This window comes from Rhea americana, unplaced genomic scaffold (genome assembly GCF_003343005.1).
Source record: "Rhea americana isolate MKP2758 unplaced genomic scaffold, rheAme1 scaffold_51, whole genome shotgun sequence".
Taxonomy (NCBI): Eukaryota; Metazoa; Chordata; class Aves; order Rheiformes; family Rheidae; genus Rhea; species Rhea americana.
Genome location: NW_028186657.1, coordinates 1,379,253 through 1,397,362, shown reverse-complemented (window position 1 = coordinate 1,397,362; position 18,110 = coordinate 1,379,253). Strand labels below are relative to the sequence as shown.

Sequence of the window (18,110 nt, the reverse complement as noted above, 5' to 3'; positions counted from 1 at the left end):
ATGTGTACATGAATTCTGTGAACTGTATTAGCTCTTTGTTTTCCATGGAAATGCACAGCACAAGCAGGCAGCAGCACTGCACTCTTCCCCAGCAATGTAAGGCACTTGACTGTTGTGATCAAGGACTGCTCCACAAAAGCATTTTGCTCTGATCTAACGTAAACTACCAAACAGAGATACACATGATGGAAATTTTTGTTTGTGCAATATATTGCTGCTGCTGTTTTTAATTCTTCATCCAACGAAAGTAGTTTCAGAAATGTAGATTACAAGGGACATGGAGGTTTCTTTTTGTACAGAGCACAGAACAATTGGGCCCAGCCCTGACTGCGACTTCTGTATGTCACTATAATACAAATCAACAACTATGTGAATTGACAGATGATGCAGTTTTTCCTGCAGCACCAGAAAGCTCATTTTGTATTATGTACGAGTATGTTGTATTTTATGCTCCTTGAACAGGTAGGCCAGATTTTAACTGTGATGGTGGTCCTGTCCTGATCCCTCACCTTCGTGCAAAAATATCTGTCTCAAGTTAATGGCTACACTGTTGAAGAATTAACTTGCTGGGTATAGATTGTGGGTGGGATTGCATATGCTGCTTACATACAAGCCTGTAGTGCATTGGTGACATAGTACACACAACAACTCTTCTCACTGGTCACTGTTTTGCAACATTATCACTAGAGCCAAGATAATTCAGGAGGACTCAACTCAAGTATAGGTGCACTCACATGGCAGTGAATTTAATATTTCATGTAGAAGCCCTCTCAGTAAGTTACAAAAAAATCTTTTGCCTTCAGTAACAAAATACCAAAGCAAATGGTTCTGGATGCACAGTAGTGTTTCTGAGATTCTGTTCTGCATATGTAGACAAGCTCTGTTGATCCTGAGATCAAGAGAACTTACACTGTTGACTGCTCACTGCAAGAGCTTGAGATAAATATCATGAGGTATGGCTTTTCCTTGATTGTAGTCACTGAAGGTAACATCATGTTGGATGAGAATAATAGTGATAGTAAAATACTGACCTTAATTATTTACATTAAGGTGAACAGAATCCATAGTGTATTCTCATTTAGGATTTTGGGCTGAAAGTTTAAGAAGATGGGAAGGACACTAAAGGAAGCAGAATTGACTAGCAATCATATATAACCGTTGAACTTCCAGAGCTGAAGCAAACATGAGCTGTGAGTTCCTCTCTGACAGTATGTGCCCTTCTCTTTGTCGCTTATTTGTAGCCTAAGCTTTGCTGTCTGTGAAACATAAACAATAACGTTTCCTTTGTAGAAGCATGATGTGATTTAATTATAGTGAATGTTTATAAAACAACTTGAAGATGAAAAGTGCTGTGTCAGTGCTAAGTATTATCCTTGACAAAGACACAGCAACTAGATAATTAGTCTTTCAGATGTATCTAGTTATTTCATAAATTACAAATTAATTTTTGTCCTTAAGTTAGTAACTCTTGATACATTCGACTTTCTTGCTAGTTACTTATATGACCATTTGGATGTATTTCAGTAAAGCAGGGCTGACCAAGGCGAATGTGTTTTTTTGTCTAGATATTGTCTTACATGTAACAGTTATATATGGATTGACTATAAATCAGAGCTAGGCAGAACAGTGAAGTTAGCAAAATAGAACAAAATTAATTGCATTGGGATTTTCTAGATAGTTTTCAAGTATGTCTATAATTGGTAGTTCAATTTGAAGTTCACTTTGACTTTGCTGTTTGCTCAGATATGAATGAATAACTTTTGCCCTATATCTTTGGCTTAATGTCTGTGTGCTGTTTTTAACAGATATGTTTTGTTATTGGCTCTTCCTCTTAGTTTACTGTCTACAAATTATTGTTTTGCAAGTCATTAAATGGAATCGCTATGGAGCCTAGTGTTTCACACTAGCTTGGTTTGTCACAAAGGGAGGAGGAATGTGATCTAAAAAATAATGTGCCTAAGTTTTCAGACCTTTCCCTTCACTTAAAAAAAAAAAAAAAAAAAAAAAAGCTGTACAGCTGAAAGCTGTTTCTTAGTCATGCTATCCAGTTAAACTGTCAGTTTAAAAAAATAAAATAACTTGTATTTAGATCTGCTGTTTTCCTGTGACAAACGGAAAAAGCGACTCTGAGTAGGAAGCTTCCTATACCACATAATCACATCAATATAAAGATATGCTGGGTAATACTCATTTTTTGATATAATTCCACTGACTTTTTAATCCAGTTACACCAAGGATAAATTTTTTCCTCATGGTGTCTGCAAACACACATACAAAATGCAGTAACAACAGTTGGAGGGGTCATGGCCCATTTGTGTATGCTAATATCTCTGTGTCTGATGCACACATTTCATCCCTTTATTAGATGTTCTGTTCTTTGACTAAAATTAGAACAAAAACTTACAGTTAGAAAAAACCCTTTTTATTCTGGCACATTTTTTGGTAGCATTTTGCTAGAGGATTGATTCTCATTTCTTCTTTGTCTGCCCTTTTCTTTCTGTCTGTCTTTCTACAGAGCTCTCTTTTATCCACCCCCTTACTTCCTCAGGCCTCATCCAGCATGCATGATTTACGAAGCTAAGAAATGATATCATGACAGACAAGTATCATGACAGACAAGTATTTTCAGCTCTTTTGATGGTGAAAATTTACCTCAGACTTTGTGTGTCCCCCTGTGACTGCTATGTATTTTGTAATAAATGGTTCTTAGTGTTTAAGAAAAATCTCAATTTTATTAGTAATCTTAACATATTTTGAGGGGGCATGTGCATCACAGGGAAGTAAATTACAGAGTTTGCTCTCAGTCATCCTTTTTTGGGGGGAGGGCAGTGGTGGGTGCGAATAGTTTTTGGTGCTTATGCGCTGCTTCCAAAGATAGTATACATTTTTGGCTATTTAAATGAAGTTTTTTTTTCCCCTTCCACCCTCTTCCCTCCAAAATGAGGACTGAGGACATTGCTGGCATCTTATCAGTAGCCTGAATGCATGTAGTGTTCATCAGCTGGAGCTGGATGCTATCATGCCCTATCTTCAGCAGTGAAGTCACTCTTGCAAAACATCTTAATTTCTCTGCCATATACTGAGTAGCTTTTTCACTTGGATCAAGAAGTATGTGGAATTTGGAGCTTCAGGGAAATATTTCCCTCCCCTAATAAAGAGGATGACTGTGTTATAACACTGTGTTGTCAAATGCCTTAATTCCATCAGCAGTTTTCTATTTGTGCTACTGTATAACCAGACTTGGAAGCTTCCCTGAATTTGTAGAGCCCATTCTTGGCTAAAACCCTGTGAGTATTAAACCTCAGCAATAAATGTGCAAGGGCACTGTGTTGCTTTCAGAGCACAAACATTTCCCTGCACGTTGACAGCAAAATGTTTGGCATGCAGTGACTTTCAGTGCTGCCTGAAATAAGAGCACTTAAAGGATGCGGTTGGACCGCAAGACAGTGCAATGACAACATGAAAGTTAAGTCTTAGTTACTAAGATATTTCTGATCACACCAATTCTTTCTAGCTCCTAAACCACCTTACTTTTGTGACTATATCATTATTGTGTTCTCTAGAATGTCTTTGCTGTTGTCAATTAATCACATTGTGTTCTCTTGCAGACCCAAAGTAGTAGAACCCTTCATACTAAGTTTATTTTAAAATCAAGAAAAACCCACTACCTCTATTTTCGACATGTCTTCAAACAAATCACTTGGTATGCATGCCTTCTTGCCAGATATCTAATCAGCTTCCAGGTAGGATCGTTTTGTGGGCTATTTTGGCTCAGCCTGTCTTCCTGTCAGGGCTCATCAACAATACCTGGCATGGCCCTTGGCAATTCATTTCCTTTGATGAAGTCAGGTCACTTTTTAATTGCTCTTGCCATGTTATCTGATAACCAGCTTTGACAAAACAAGATTTGCAATTAGCTTGCAAATCAAGAGAAAGAATCCTTTAAGCTAAGAGCTTGCTCTCTTATCTTTCAAGGGTGTGCTTGGTGGTCAATGATTGGGAAATTGTTGTGTTGCCTTCATTCTTAGACTCCCTTTAACTCAAGCCTTATAGCTATAGAAGCAACATTCCACCATCCCCCGAATAAATTGGACTGTGGCTCGTATGTTGTGGTAAACAAACATTGTGGTTTGCTAGACCAGGGTAGGTGGTTGATAGCTGATCCACAAAACCATATCAGATGATATTAACATAACAGACTTCTTGATGATGAGGATACATGATGCTAGTGGAAAAACATGCAAGTTAATGAATTTTCCTTGCACAAAAGGTTTGGGAAACATAGATTTGGAGGGATACAGTTAAATAGGAAATTCTAAAAGAGTGTTTTCCTTGATCCAGTCGTAGACAAGTGCATAAAATTGAAAATACCATGGTGTAATGACTTCTCTCTGAGAGACTGATTGCACCTGTGTTTAGCCATGACTTCTGCGTATCTGTCCATTGGCAACTCTAAAGACGGACAAGAATATAATTAGAACTAATCTGATAATTTTGCAAAAGTGATGTTTGTTCCTTTTAACTGAAGTCCATAAGGTAAGAGTGGCTGGATATTGGATTTGGGCTGTTGTGTTTGTTGTTTGTCAGTCCTGTATCAATTCTGTATTTTACTAAACAGGGAAAGTCTGTGAAAGTCTTGCCTAAGCATAATATGTAAAACTTGGTTCTTGTTGATACTCAGAGAGGACTGTTTTCCTAGTAGGGATCACTGAAGTGTTTTGAGGGTCTATTTTGGGACACTGAACAGGATTTCAAAGCATTTCAATAATATTTGAACTGTTGCATTGCAGAGGTGGGCATTATCTCGTAGCATGCATTGACCTATGTCATGCTGTTTTCCAGAGCCGTGCACAGTCCACAAAGTCTGACAGTAGGGCTGAATTCAGAACTGTGTGAATATGCGTCTTTCAGCAAGTTGGAACAGGTTTGTTCAGATTTCTGCAAATCCTACTTGGAACAAGTGACTTCTAAAGCTGCAGGGGCTACACTTTTATATTGTTGAGATCATAGGAATAGTTGCATGTTTTTATCCTGTCTCATCTTTTTCTGACTGCTCAATAGCAACTCTGTGTGTGGTCTACTGAGGCTGCATGGTACCTTCCACAGAATATCTTGTGTTATCCATAAGCCATGAGTATCAACAATGTAATTAAAGCATATGGCATTGCATTCTTAGGCAGGTGCTCAGTGTCATGACACTGGGTTTTACACTTTGTATTTGCTGTTGGCTAATTAAATGCTAGAGAATGTGGTGTGAAGTAAAGTAATATGCTTGCCTTAGGGAAGGGAACATGAATAGTAGCGCTCAGTTGGTACACTGGATTTTTAAATGGTAGTAGGATGCATGAAAATAGTGCGGAATGTTAAACATGTTACATTATTTCACTGGGATAATAATAGTACTTCTAATCTTGAATTACATATGAAGGACAATGCAGTAGTAGTATCCTCTATAATGCTTCCTTGCTTCCAGAGTTGTCCAGCTGAAGCTGTCCCTTCTCTACCGCACCAACTCATACTGGCACGGGAGGGGAGGGAATGCAAGTCTTTGACAACTGTTTCATGATCCTCATGAGGAATTATCTTGGGGTAACTGTGCTGCATTTCTCCATGGGGAATTAGATTAGTGTAACCATATAGAGACTTATCACAGAATAAGGGCCAAGTCTGCCTTACCAAGGATATGCGGATGTAACTGTATAGTACAGTTTATTTTAACGGGTGGTATTCTTTCCCCAGTATAGTTAAAAACACTTTGCTGAATCATACATACTCTACTAACAAAAGATACCTTTGCCAGCCTAAATTGATTTCTTTCTATTCACTGGAATGGCTAGTTAGAAGTAAGGTTGTTTTTCTTCATACTTTTAATAGGCATAGTTATGCTGCAAAAACATTGAAAACTGACCTAAGAATGTGTTTTTTTTTCCCAGCCTACTTTATACCACTTTGAAAAAATTATAAATTAAGCTAAAAATGAGAGACTTCATTCTGGAGAGAGAGGACGTATTAATGATGGCTTTTTGCGCAATTATGGGATTCCTCCATTCAGGCTGAACCTAACTAGTGGAATAGAAAGAGAGGAATACAGTCAAACAAACAAACTCTGCCTTATCATTATATTTATTATGTGAAAAGATTGAGACTGATTTTAAAAATGCAAGACATATCACTTCCAAGCAATCCACATTTCGTACGAAGTTCATATTTTGTGTTTGAAGCAGCAGTTTAGATAATTAACCAAGCATCACTACAATTTCAGTATTACTTTCGTCTTCATGTCATTGAGTATCTTCTAGATTGAATGTTTTCTTCACAGAATATTCCATCATACCAGTTTTAGTACTTCAGTCTGCTATGTGTTTGGGTGGTCAGTTTGTTCTGCCTTGGCATCTGTTTTAATGGCAAAAATGTTTTCAAATAGAACTTGTATTTAGTGACGTATCCTCTGAAGTGATACATTTCTGTAGCAAAAATGGTGTAGTGACTCATACAATACAATGCAAGTGTATGTTTGTATCCCAAAACAATTAAATTGGAATTAAATCAGGCTACCTCTGAATGATAATGGAGAAGTTGCAGTTAGGGAGCTGTGTAAGAAAAACTAAGGTGACCAGACATCTTAGCAGTACAGAGAAAAGAGAGGAAAGAAGGAAGGAAAAATTTTCCTATTTTCTCTGAAATGAAGAATGAAAGCTTTAAAGTTCAATAATTGGAACATAGTCATCACAAAGCATCCTCCATACCTCCAGCATATATATATGTTTTTGAGCAATGTCTATTTTGGTATAATTTTATTATAACATGATTGGTATAGTTGTTCAGTTGCCTTGTGCTAGGAAATTACTTTCACTGAGGCTGTCTTGAAAAGGTTAGGGATTTAGTATCAGAAAGTTAGTTGTTCTTTTTTAGGCTAGACATCTGAACTATGGATGCCTTCAGAGAAAAACTAACTACTACTTCAGCATTTCTTGAACAACTTTTTTCTGCTTTGAGGGGAAAAAGAAGTAGGAAGTTCTTAAAGTTCTGACAGAGAGTGAAACAAATAAGAGCAGCAATCATCTAGCATCGACATGCTTAGCTGATGAGTTGCTCCATCAAATTACAGACAGATTAACTCCTTTAGGATTTTCATACTAAGATTTTCCTAGACCTAAATCTAATCCATTATTTCTGTAAATGCTTTATTTTTTGTAATAGAAATTTGGGAGGGGGGTTGTTTGGGGGACTTTTTGGTAAAGAAATGACTTCTTGTGATATTGGTAGCCCATTCACCATACTAGCATCTTAGCAAATATCAGAGTGGAACTAATTAAGAAGGAAAAAATATCACTTTCACTACCTAAGCCTACAGGTTTTGTGTCTTATTAATTCTATAACCATGAAAAATACATCAGATTTGAATACTGTAGAATTTTTGTATTTTTAATAATTCAAATAATAAAAACAAATGAGGATTTTTTTAATTGTTTTTGAGTATAACATTCCTTGGGAATTTTGCTGGAGCAAAGATCTCATTGATTTTAACAAGAGTTTGCCCAACAAAGAACTGAACAAGTACACAGTAAAGTCCTTGGAATTTTGCCCAGCGGTTTTCACCTGACTGTGTCCTTTTATGCATATTTCATAACCTGGCCTACCTTGTTCTTGCAGGCGTAGAAGAACAGACTTTGCAACTGTCTCATACATAAATATGAATGATTTAAATGCTAGTGTAAGGTAGTTAACCAGTCTATAAAAATGTAGTGGTATTTTATAATTCAAAACACTGTTTTTTTTTTTAAAAAAATAATAATAATTTTTGTTTGGGAATTTGATACTCTTTGTGGATTGAATCTCAAAAATAAGTATGAATGAGCTTTTTATTTTTTTTTTTTTTTTACCATTGTAGTGACATGAAATTTTTGCAGTTGTAAGGCTTTTTCCCTCGTGGCATAAATCTAGCTTCATGTTACCTGTTATGTTTTTTCCCTCTAAATAAAATCAAGCTGACTGACTTGGACCAAGCTTGGACCAGTGAGAGACCAGATAAATACTGCTTATGCTTTTAGATCAGAGACCAGACAGTATTTGTCACATTGGTAGAGAGATTTTAATTGGAATTTGACTATAGCTTTGCTTTTTCTGCACTAATCTCAATTTGATTCTAATTTCTGAAGTCACCCAGGATGAGTCAGATCTGGTCAAACCAAAATAAACCCTTGAATTGTTCCCAGACTATGGAAAATATGAGTCAATACAAAGACTTAGGCAAGTAGAGACAGTCATCATAGGCATAAAGCAACCACAAAGCTTCATGTGGTTCAATGGGAGAGAAGGTCCACCCAGTGAGTCAAGGTTGAGTATAACTAGATTTCAGGACTCTTAGCAGAGTGGCAAATAGTGAGAAAAGGTGGGAGAGCTATGAATTGTGACGAAAAATGGACTGATGTGTAGGGTTTTGTTTTTGTTTTCTTTATATTAATCTAAAAAACTCATCAAGGGAACAGATTTCAGCTGTGACTTGGACTTCATTAATACCCTAGTCTCTGCTCAAGAGAATGCTAATGTGGGAATAGGTAGCAAACAGATCCCTTTTGACTCTGAAGGCAGGTGAAGCTGCCCTGACATCTTATGCAGTCATAGCACAATTCATTGCATTCATTATCACCATTCTTGCAGACTGTATTCTCTTGGGTATGCAGATTGCAATTAATAGTTGTGCTTTCTCAATAGTTCTGGGAGAAGCTGTGCCACAGAGAATAGTTACTGTTTTCACAAGCTGCAATTGGCTGTGGGAAAACTTTTCATGAAGAGACCTAGGAGATCGGAGAACTTGCTGTAACACAGTAACACATCAGAAGAGTCATGTTTTAATCTGTTTAGTTTTGTTTTTTTTACAGTAATACTTTGTTGTTGTTTATGTTCACAGTCAAAACATAATGTAGGTGCTGAGTCAAAAATCAAGAAGAATCTATAATATGGTGTTGACTGTTAAGTGTGGATACTAAACTTGGTGAGAATTCCTTACTTAATGATCATTTTAATTTTTGGTTAGGTATGCACCAAGACAAAACCCTTTGCTTTTAGCCCTTTTCTCCTCATTTGTAGCCTATTGCTGTTGCCTCATTACTGCACTGTTCTTTGCTAGTGCAGTAAATCTGGAGACTTAATGGTGCACAAGCCCCTCTGAGGACAGCACTGACTTTTAAAATATTCATTTCTATGCGGATCAGGGATATTCCAGTCTGGCTGTAATCAGAGGAATAAGGAAGGAGACAAATAATCACTGAACATGACTATTTAGGGAGCAATTTCTGTCAAAAAAACAATCAGTGGTGAAGGTGGATATGAGCTGGCCTTGCACCCTGAAGTACAAGTAAGAATGATGTGGGCTTGTTTGATACTCATAATAGTATAATTGCCTCTTTCTGTTTCTTCATCCTCTAGCCAGCTGCTTTTCCTCTGCTATGCTAACATGCCTGTTGTTTCTGTTAACTGCTGAGTAATGKAGGGTTAGTGGAAAGTGCCAGACTGACAGCAGTGGCATCTGCACTGCTTTATTTATACCCAGTGCAGGTACAGCCCAAGCCCTGGCATTGCCCCTTGCTGTACTGGTGAGACTCAGCCCTGACCTGCAGGAGCAGATCTTAACACAGAGGAGCCTTCAGGGCAGTTCACTGCTTGGTTATTCTTTTGTCAAAATGGTGCCAGCTGTGGGAGTGAATTGTGTGTTCAGGAGAAATCAGTACGTCTTGTCTTTGCTTCTAGCCAGCCATCCACGTAGTGATTAGTTAATAGCCTGAGTTACTCCAAATGGAATAAACCTTTGTGCTATGAAATCAGTTTGCAGCAAGTTTCCAGCTACTGGGAATTGAATGGACTATGAAATTTATCTTGCCCAGACTTAGAAACATTACTGCCTGATGATTGTTCATTACCAACCTTGATTTGAATATAACTTTCAGCAGGAGATGGATTTCCTATCCCTGGAGTAATTTCTTTTGCCATCCAAACTTATTTAAGTGTCTTGGTGAAAATGATTTAAGCTAACATGTTGCACCTCATGGCAAACAGCTAAGAGCACATGCATAACATCTACTGTGACTGTGGTGACATGTTAAGTTGCAGTAATTTCATTGTGTGCTTCGGTCCTGTATTTTATCCACACAGAGGCATAACTCTGCTGCTGCTTCTTTTAACACTTCAGGATAACACTAAAAAAGCATTATGTCCATGATACCACTTTAGCTGAGAAGGATGTCTAGAATTTTTAAGAGAAACGTTTAAACATTCATTTTAATAGTGAAGAAAATACAAACAAAAAAATTGTATAATCGTATCTGACCCTGTGTTGGAAAAATAAAACGGAGGCCACAGCAACTCCAGAGCAAGCTCAGCCAAGCAATGTCACATAAAAAATTAAAGAGAAAGCTTTATTTGGATCACATCTGTATGTAGGTCACAATGACTTAAAAGAGAAGGCACTGACCAGACAAAAACCTTTCAAAAATGCCATTACTGAATGATTTTTTTTTTCTCAAAAGACTGAAAAGTAGTATTGAAAGGATTTCACTGTTCAGTTTCATTTCCACTTACAGTGTTACTGGTTTCAGTTAAGAGACTTGAGCAGTGGAGGACCTGCACTGGTTATGGTCTCAGCTTGCGTGTCTCCTGCTTGTAAGCTTATGCAGTGCATAGCATCAAGACAGTATGAAGCTGGTTCAAGCCATCTCTTTTCCTGACTACTTCTGCTGTGGCTACCCCATATAAATCACTTCCAACTTGATCATCCCTCCTGAGGAATAGAGATGTGAGTCAGCTTCAGCTACCTTTCACTCCCGCTCCCCATAGCAGTCTACATTTCTGGTTTGCTTCAATCCATAATTACAGGATATGGACAAAAAGACTCTCCTGTTTCTCCTGTCTTTGCGTACATCATGCTGACCAGTCACCAGCCACTCTGGTGATCCTGCACTTGTCTGCAAGAATTACTGCTTAAATCAGGGTCTACATAGTCCATGCACCTTTTCTGACCACACTAGTTTTCAGCATTGAGGAGCTTGAACAGGAAGAAAAGCCAGTCTTTTATCTAGTTCTCTGGTCTGCCTCTGTGCAACAACCAGAATAGCAGCATGTAAGAATAATCTATAAGCACTCCTTGTAGAAGAGGAAGCTGGAAGCAGTGATGCAGCTGTGAATAGTTAGGGCATAGAGAGTMTAAATGCCTGTAGCCAAAGACCTGTTAGTGGCACTTGGATTACAAATAATAATGCTGTGTGGCAACAGTGTGGAAAGAAAAATCAAAACAAGCAAAAATATAAATAGGGCCTAAGTACTTGTAGAAAAGCCATATAGAAAAGAGCAGATTGGTGTTCTTGAAATCATCAACAGAAACCAATAATTTTCCACTTAATTTTTGCTTGAAAATCCATTTTATGTACCCAAATTCTGTATGACTGTCAAGGTATATTCATTTGATTAGCAAAATTTATTTATTTTTTTTTTCTGTACTGGTGCTTGGAGGCAGCAATGACTTTAAGGCATTGTGAGTATTAGAGGTGCTTTTGCAGTGAGTCATCTTTTCACAGCTGTGACTTTTGAGAGAAATATGCTTTAGAGGATGTTCCTCATCAAGGAATTTTTTTTCAATGGTCTTATGTTTTGTAGATTTTCTGCAACATTTTTAAAGTTTGTTGTTTTGTCATCTTACCAAATTACCATTTTGAAGCCATTATATAATTACTATATTTGCCAAGAAGCTAAGAGTTTCAGTAAACTTAACTTTCTCAGAGTTCATATACATAGTAGTAAACAAAAAAATCAAGGTGATCAATCCATTTTAAACCCTTGAAAAAATAATTCACTTTATAAAAAGCTTAAAACATTTGAAAATTCTTTTTTAGGTTTGTGCCAAATATATATTTTTTTAAGATATTTTTATGCTTGGATTTTCCTGCTGTGTTGAGAGTTGGTCTCATTTGTGGACCAGGAAATTTTTCATTTGGCTCATGGGCCAAGGTAGAAATGCTTGATTCTGTGGTCACGTAGTTATAATCTAGGTTGGAAGGGTCTTCCAGAGGTCATCTTGTCCAGCCCCTAATTCAAAATCTGTCTAATTAGATCAGGTTGCTCAGGACCATGTCCAGTCAAATCTTGAACACCTCCAAGGACAGAGATTCCACAGCCTCTTTGAGCAGCCTGTTCTGGTATTCAACCAACCTCATAGCTAATTAAATAAATAAATAAATAAATTCCTGGTATCTGATCAGAATCTCCTGTGTTCCCACTTACATCTGTTCATTCTCCTATCACTGTGCCACTCTGGGAAGAGTCTCTCTCCTATCAACTCTACATCCTCCAGCTCCTCAGGTAACTGTAGACCAGGATAAACTCTCCCCTTTGCTTTCCTTTCTCCAAGTGGAATAGGCCCAGTTGTTTCAGCCTCTCCTTTTATGTTGTACCCGTAAGTACGTAGCATATCCACAGCTGACAAAAAGAAAGCTAGGCATAAAAATAGACATAGATAGCAAGACATAGATTTAATTGTGTAAGGATAGCTTTAGTTGCTATTATTTAGAGTGTTTTGTTGCTGATTCCAGTATCACTCAGTGGGAGATACGCTTCAATTTTGGATTAGCTCTAATTTTTGCCATATGTTAACCTTTCCCTGTCGTCTTTTCTCTTTTTTCTATCATGCTTCTACTTGGAGCAGCTCTGGCATCTGGCAAAAGGAAAGTCATGAAATACTTAACATGTAAGTCTATTGCAATGCTTTACATGAGCCTAACAGTCAAGAGAGGTGAATGGAGCAGGAGAACTGATATTTATCTCTCTTCAAATAGTTGTTGGCGCCTGCTTGTTTTATAGGCTCCAGAATACAGCAGGGTACATCTGACACACCCTTGCAGACTATACCATAACTGCAACTACTCACAACAGAATCACAGTTGAAAGTGAGAGCTAATTTTCAGGTGTGCTAGATAGTAGTGGACCCCGCAGACCTTACTCCATGACCCTGAGAAAACTGAGCTTTATTCCTCTGGCCTTGGCAATGTATCCCTGTTTGTAGAGGACAGCGTCAAGAGAAAGTGATGTTAAAACCATAAAGAATTAGTAATTAATAGTCACAAAGGACTAAAGAAATTTGTATTTCAATTCTCAAGGCCAGGTCTTGCAATACAAATCTGAGTAAGGGTTTTCGGAATGCACTTTTCTCCACATTAGTAAACTGAGAGGGGTTTTTATGATATAGTCTGGACTTGCTACTATACTATCTTTGCATGTAGGAGTTGTTATCATGTGTTACTCAGAATGAACCTTTTCTACTAAGAAACAAAATGAGAAAATCAAGCGTAGGGAAGGTGAACTAAGGCAATTTTGTGTTGCAAAGCAGACATTAGCAACCTGAAGCCAAACACGACCCCTTTGTCTGTTAGCACTGAGTGAACTCGAGCGAAGATGGCCGAGTTGTTTACAGAATCTGATCAGGTGCTTTTAGCAAAAGAAGAGCTTTAGAGGTGAGCGAGAGGCTTGCAGTTTATGGTAAGGATAGCATAATATTGTCAATATATTTAGTAATCTGTCTTACAGCTTTATAGATGCTATAAAAATTCCAGTATTGTGCAAGAAGAGCTTATACCTTTTGCTCTCTTTAAATCTCTTGGTTTTCAGAGTACAAGCTCTAACTAACCTTGTAAGCTACAGGTTTTTGTACAGAAGTCCATCTGTGGTGTATTTTAACGCTTTTTCAACTTTCACTTTCAAGAAGTCGAGCTAAAGGTTTATCGCTAGATGGCAGTATGGTTTATAGCACAAACTTCTCTACTTGAGTTTCAGAGGCTGCTCTGAAGGGCCGTGCCAAGCTCTGGAGAAACGTAAACGTTCATGGCAGTTCAGACAGGTTTTAGGACCCCTTCAGCATGCTCACGAGAAGCCGTGACAATAATCCCGGCCTCTAGGATCTTGCGTGCACTGGGGATCCAGATGATTTTTAAAACTGTTTAAATTTTGTGCAAATTTTGCCAACTCAGTTTGTCTGAGGAAACAGAATATCAGGTAGCTGGCATTCTTTCCAGTTATTGATTTTTAAGTATCCTGAGAATGATTAATGATCTGTATGCATTACCAAAATTTCCCTTTCAAAAATACAATTTTAGGTTAAAAATCAAGAGGTTTTTTTAAATAAACTGTTATTGTTATGTTTTCTTTATTTCCTAATGCTTTCTCATTATTTAAGAGGAGAATAGGTTTTGTTTATCAAATGTTGTTTAAAACTACAACATATAGAAAATTCCAAAAGGAAGTTCAAATCTTCACATTTTACAGATTTTCCTTCTGATTCCACAAAGAAGCTTTAAGAAAAATATTGCTTATTCCAGGAATTAAGAAAAAAATCACAGGAGATAACAATACTGTCTCGTATTTTTTGAGTTTTGTGTCTGCATTTTTTGATTAATACCAGCAAATTTATTGCTGACTTTAGAATAAATAAAACCAGGGTAAAACTTTTGAAAGAGGAATATTACAGGCTAGGTCTAATAAAAGCAGTGAATACAACAAACAGATATAATTTTTTTTTGAACGGGTGAAGAAACAACACATGATTTGTATATCCATTACAAAAATATATTTATTTCTCCTATTTAATGTATCTAAGCAAATAAAAGAATTTCAACTGCTGCAAAATATTTAGTGAGATGTTACTATGTATCATACAGCAAAGCATAGTTTATGCCTAAAAAGTATTTAGATGCAAAGAAATTTGATTTTTGTTGTACTTCTGGAAGAGAAATACATCCCTTTTTGCATCACACACTTTCACTTTCTCTGCTCTTGCACAATAAACCTGCATCATGTTTTTAGTGTGGCACAACATTATAAACACATTGCTGGCATAGGAAAAATACACTCAAATGCTGATTTTTCTTGTTAGCATTTGAGATTTTTGTTTCAGGGCAGAATCTTGGTTGGTTTATTGGGGTGGCAGATAGCGTATCGTCRTCACCAGGTAGCTGTCGTTTCCATCTTAGCTCTTCAGGTGGGCTGTGAGAGATTAGAATAAAGGTAAACCTGAGAGAGTAAAGGAGATGGTAGGAATTAGTGGACATGATTTTAAACTAAAAGAAAAATCAACTGCAAAACAGATACATCTTCAAAGAAAAAGGTATCTGATTTTTACATTAGCCTTAACTAACTGAGATTAGGAATTACAGCTGAAAGAATCCTGTAGGACAGCAGAATTTAACTGCGCGGGACTTATGTGCACAAATAAAGCACCACACTGTGCAAGTGCAAGGTGGAGGTTAATGTTCTTCAGGAAAATTAATGAAGACATAGGCAATGTGTTGCAGAAATTATAATAGCTAAAAGATGGATGAGTGTCTTGTGTTTGTAACAAACAGCACGAATCAGGATCTCTGGCTATTAAGCCAGTCTCTTATGACCTGAGGCAAACTTTATAATCTGTATTTAAAATAGAGTCCTATTACTTTAATGATGGAGGGCTGGGGAACAGCAATCTGGAAAGCAGGATGCATAATGAAGTATGCCCTGTTTATTCCATGTATACTGAACTCTGAGTAACCCTTGCATTATGGAAGTTCTCCTGGCAGGCCAAGTGGAGAATTTGGCCTTTCTTTAGCTCTGCAACTTTGTGTATTTGCTTTGGTAACCACTGATGGTCCAAACAGAGATGTTTAAGTTACAAAAGTAAACATGTATGAAAATAGGGCAGTCAGAAATTTAGTTATCTTAAGGAAAATGAGATTTTTGAAATTTTCTGTGTTGGCTATATGAAAATAGTGTGTGTAGGAATTTTTAATAGAAGCAATACATTTCAAAAACAGCAGATTTTATTTCCATTTATTCGAATGACCTAGGGTGTTTTCTCTTGAGACATTTAAATGCAAAACTATTTTTAAATTGAGAGTTTTTTTATTGGAGCTATAAGTTAACCCCCTTTCTCAGCATCCCTTGATAGCCTGCATCATCATACATATTATAGAAGAAACCCTGCAATGGATTAAAGAAAATGCTCTCGTTAGCCCAAGCTACAGGTAAAAAAATGAAGAGAAGAACTGCTATCAGGATAGAATTACTAGAAGGCACTTTATATAATAGGCATTAATGAATTTGAAATCAAAGATTTCACACAAATTTTAAAAGTATGCTTGTTTCAAAGCAAATGAAAAATAAGTATTTGGTTTTTTTCAGTAGATATTGGAAATTTTATTTTAAAAGATTTATATCAATTTTTTAGAAGCAGTGTTGTATCTAAAAATCATTCCAATAAAAAATTCATGAATAGCTTTATCTAACCTTGTATATTAAACAGAGACAATAATGTAATTGAGCATCCACACTTTAAATTGTGAATATCTTTTATAGAAGTGGCTATATTTATGTGTCTTATTAAGCTAGGTTGGCCATGGACATGGGAGCAATTCAGACTAGTCAGTGATGAGGTTATCGAGACCCTTGCATGTCTCTCTGGATGCCTGTTGCTGTCTTTAAAGACATCAGTCCCTTAAAGGAAAGGAAAGACAAGATAAATACTGTAGAAAGAACATGTTAAAACGTGCTGTTACATATTGTTCTTAACTTGAGCAAACTCAATTAAAGGCAAGCTCTGTACAGCCTTTCTCCAGGAAAACCTAAACCAACATCATGTAGAAAGATCTGTCAGTTGCTCGGTCGCTTAGGAGGAGCGAAGCAGCGTGCCGTTGTTGCAGTGCCGTGAGTGCTGCTTGCTGGAATGCGGTTGTAGGGCACTGCAGAAGAAGTGTGGGAGAAGCAGGAATAACGCAGGAGAATATGCAGTCATTTCAGTGCATATGGAAACGCACGTGCTCGGGGAGTGGTTTCAGTAAGCTGTCCAGTGTTCGTGACAGGCCTGCTGCCACCAGCATCCATGCAAAACTGAGGTTTATGCCGCAGAAGTGGGATTAGTCTGAACCATGAGTCCACATCTGTCCCTCTCYCTTCTAAGCCTCATTTGAATAGATTACTGATGTGATTGTGCAAATCCTGTAGGTAACTGTAGCTGTTGAGAGAAAGATCTTTCCAACATATTGTGGCTAAGGAAGAATTGGGTTTTTTTTGTTTTTTTCATAATTGCTGTGTGGTGGTGACAGCCTGCGGCAGAAGCCTGCATTCCCTTCTCCCTGCCATCAAGTTACTACTCATGTTAGCTGCAAAGAGAGTAAATGTTCTTATCATGTCGGCATGTAGCTTTTTCTTCCCTTTTGGTGTTGACTGAGGGTTGCTTAGAAGACTGCAGCCATGTGACAGAAGTCTCCAATTTAGACTAGATTTCCTTGAAGATGAGCTACCATTTGAAGCTATGTTATCCTGATTTATCAAGTACAATCATATAGATACTWTCAAGTAATAAAATCTTTATAACACATCACATAAACTACATAGATAAAGGGGGAGATGACTACTGGTTAGTCAGGAGTGGCAGAAAGAACGGTTGCAATGATTCCTGTCTTTAGGAATGTCAGATGTTAACTTTAAACYATGGTTATTTTCTGTTAGGGACATCACGTATTTTAGTGTAAATATGTGGAACAAACACACATGTTTAGAGTCAGGGTCTTTCACTCGATGTGCTTTTGCCAGCACAAGATTCTGCAGGTAAGAACAGCAGCCCTTTAAAATTTGCCTCTATATGTACTAAACTAAAACCATTTAAGGTTGAAAATGTTCCATGGTGATTCCTAATCCAAAGATGATATTGCAAAGGAATCTGACAGTTTTGTGTGAGCCAAATTGACAGCAGCCAAAAAGATTGTTACTGTGTATTGCCAGATTACATGAGTCAAAAGTGGTATTACAAAAATCCTCAAGCAGTCTCTTTTAGTCATTGCTAAAACTTAAAAATCAAGATAACTACCTACTTCTTCTATCAGTTTCTATTACCATTGAATTGAATGCAGCTGATAAGATTAGTGTAAGGTGTGAGGAAACTAATTAAAGGGAAGAATTCTGGAGGAGGAAGAACAATTAGATTCAAGAGAAGTTGCTGGCATCAGTCTTACTACAAAACTAAAAATTTTAGTATATCCATTAATGATCTTGATATAAAAGGTTGAAGTGTGCCAGTGAAATTTGTTATTGAGTTAAAA

The 18,110-nt window shown here is 37.2% G+C and overlaps 1 protein-coding gene across 8 annotated transcripts in view; it reads left to right on the top strand.

Moving 5' to 3' along the window:
• The window catches only part of FABP6 (fatty acid binding protein 6), a 42,610-nt gene that overhangs the window by 11,941 nt on the left and 12,559 nt on the right, over positions 1–18,110 (top strand). The window contains exon 1 of one of the 8 annotated variants that reach the window (XM_085317877.1): positions 13,442–13,499. The exons of 6 other annotated variants lie outside the window; for them this stretch is intronic. The gene's annotated coding sequence lies outside the window, so the exon portion shown is untranslated. Of the gene's footprint in view, positions 1–13,441; positions 13,525–18,110 lie in introns of those variants that run through there. One more of the 8 variants, XM_085317876.1, reaches the window with a different exon arrangement.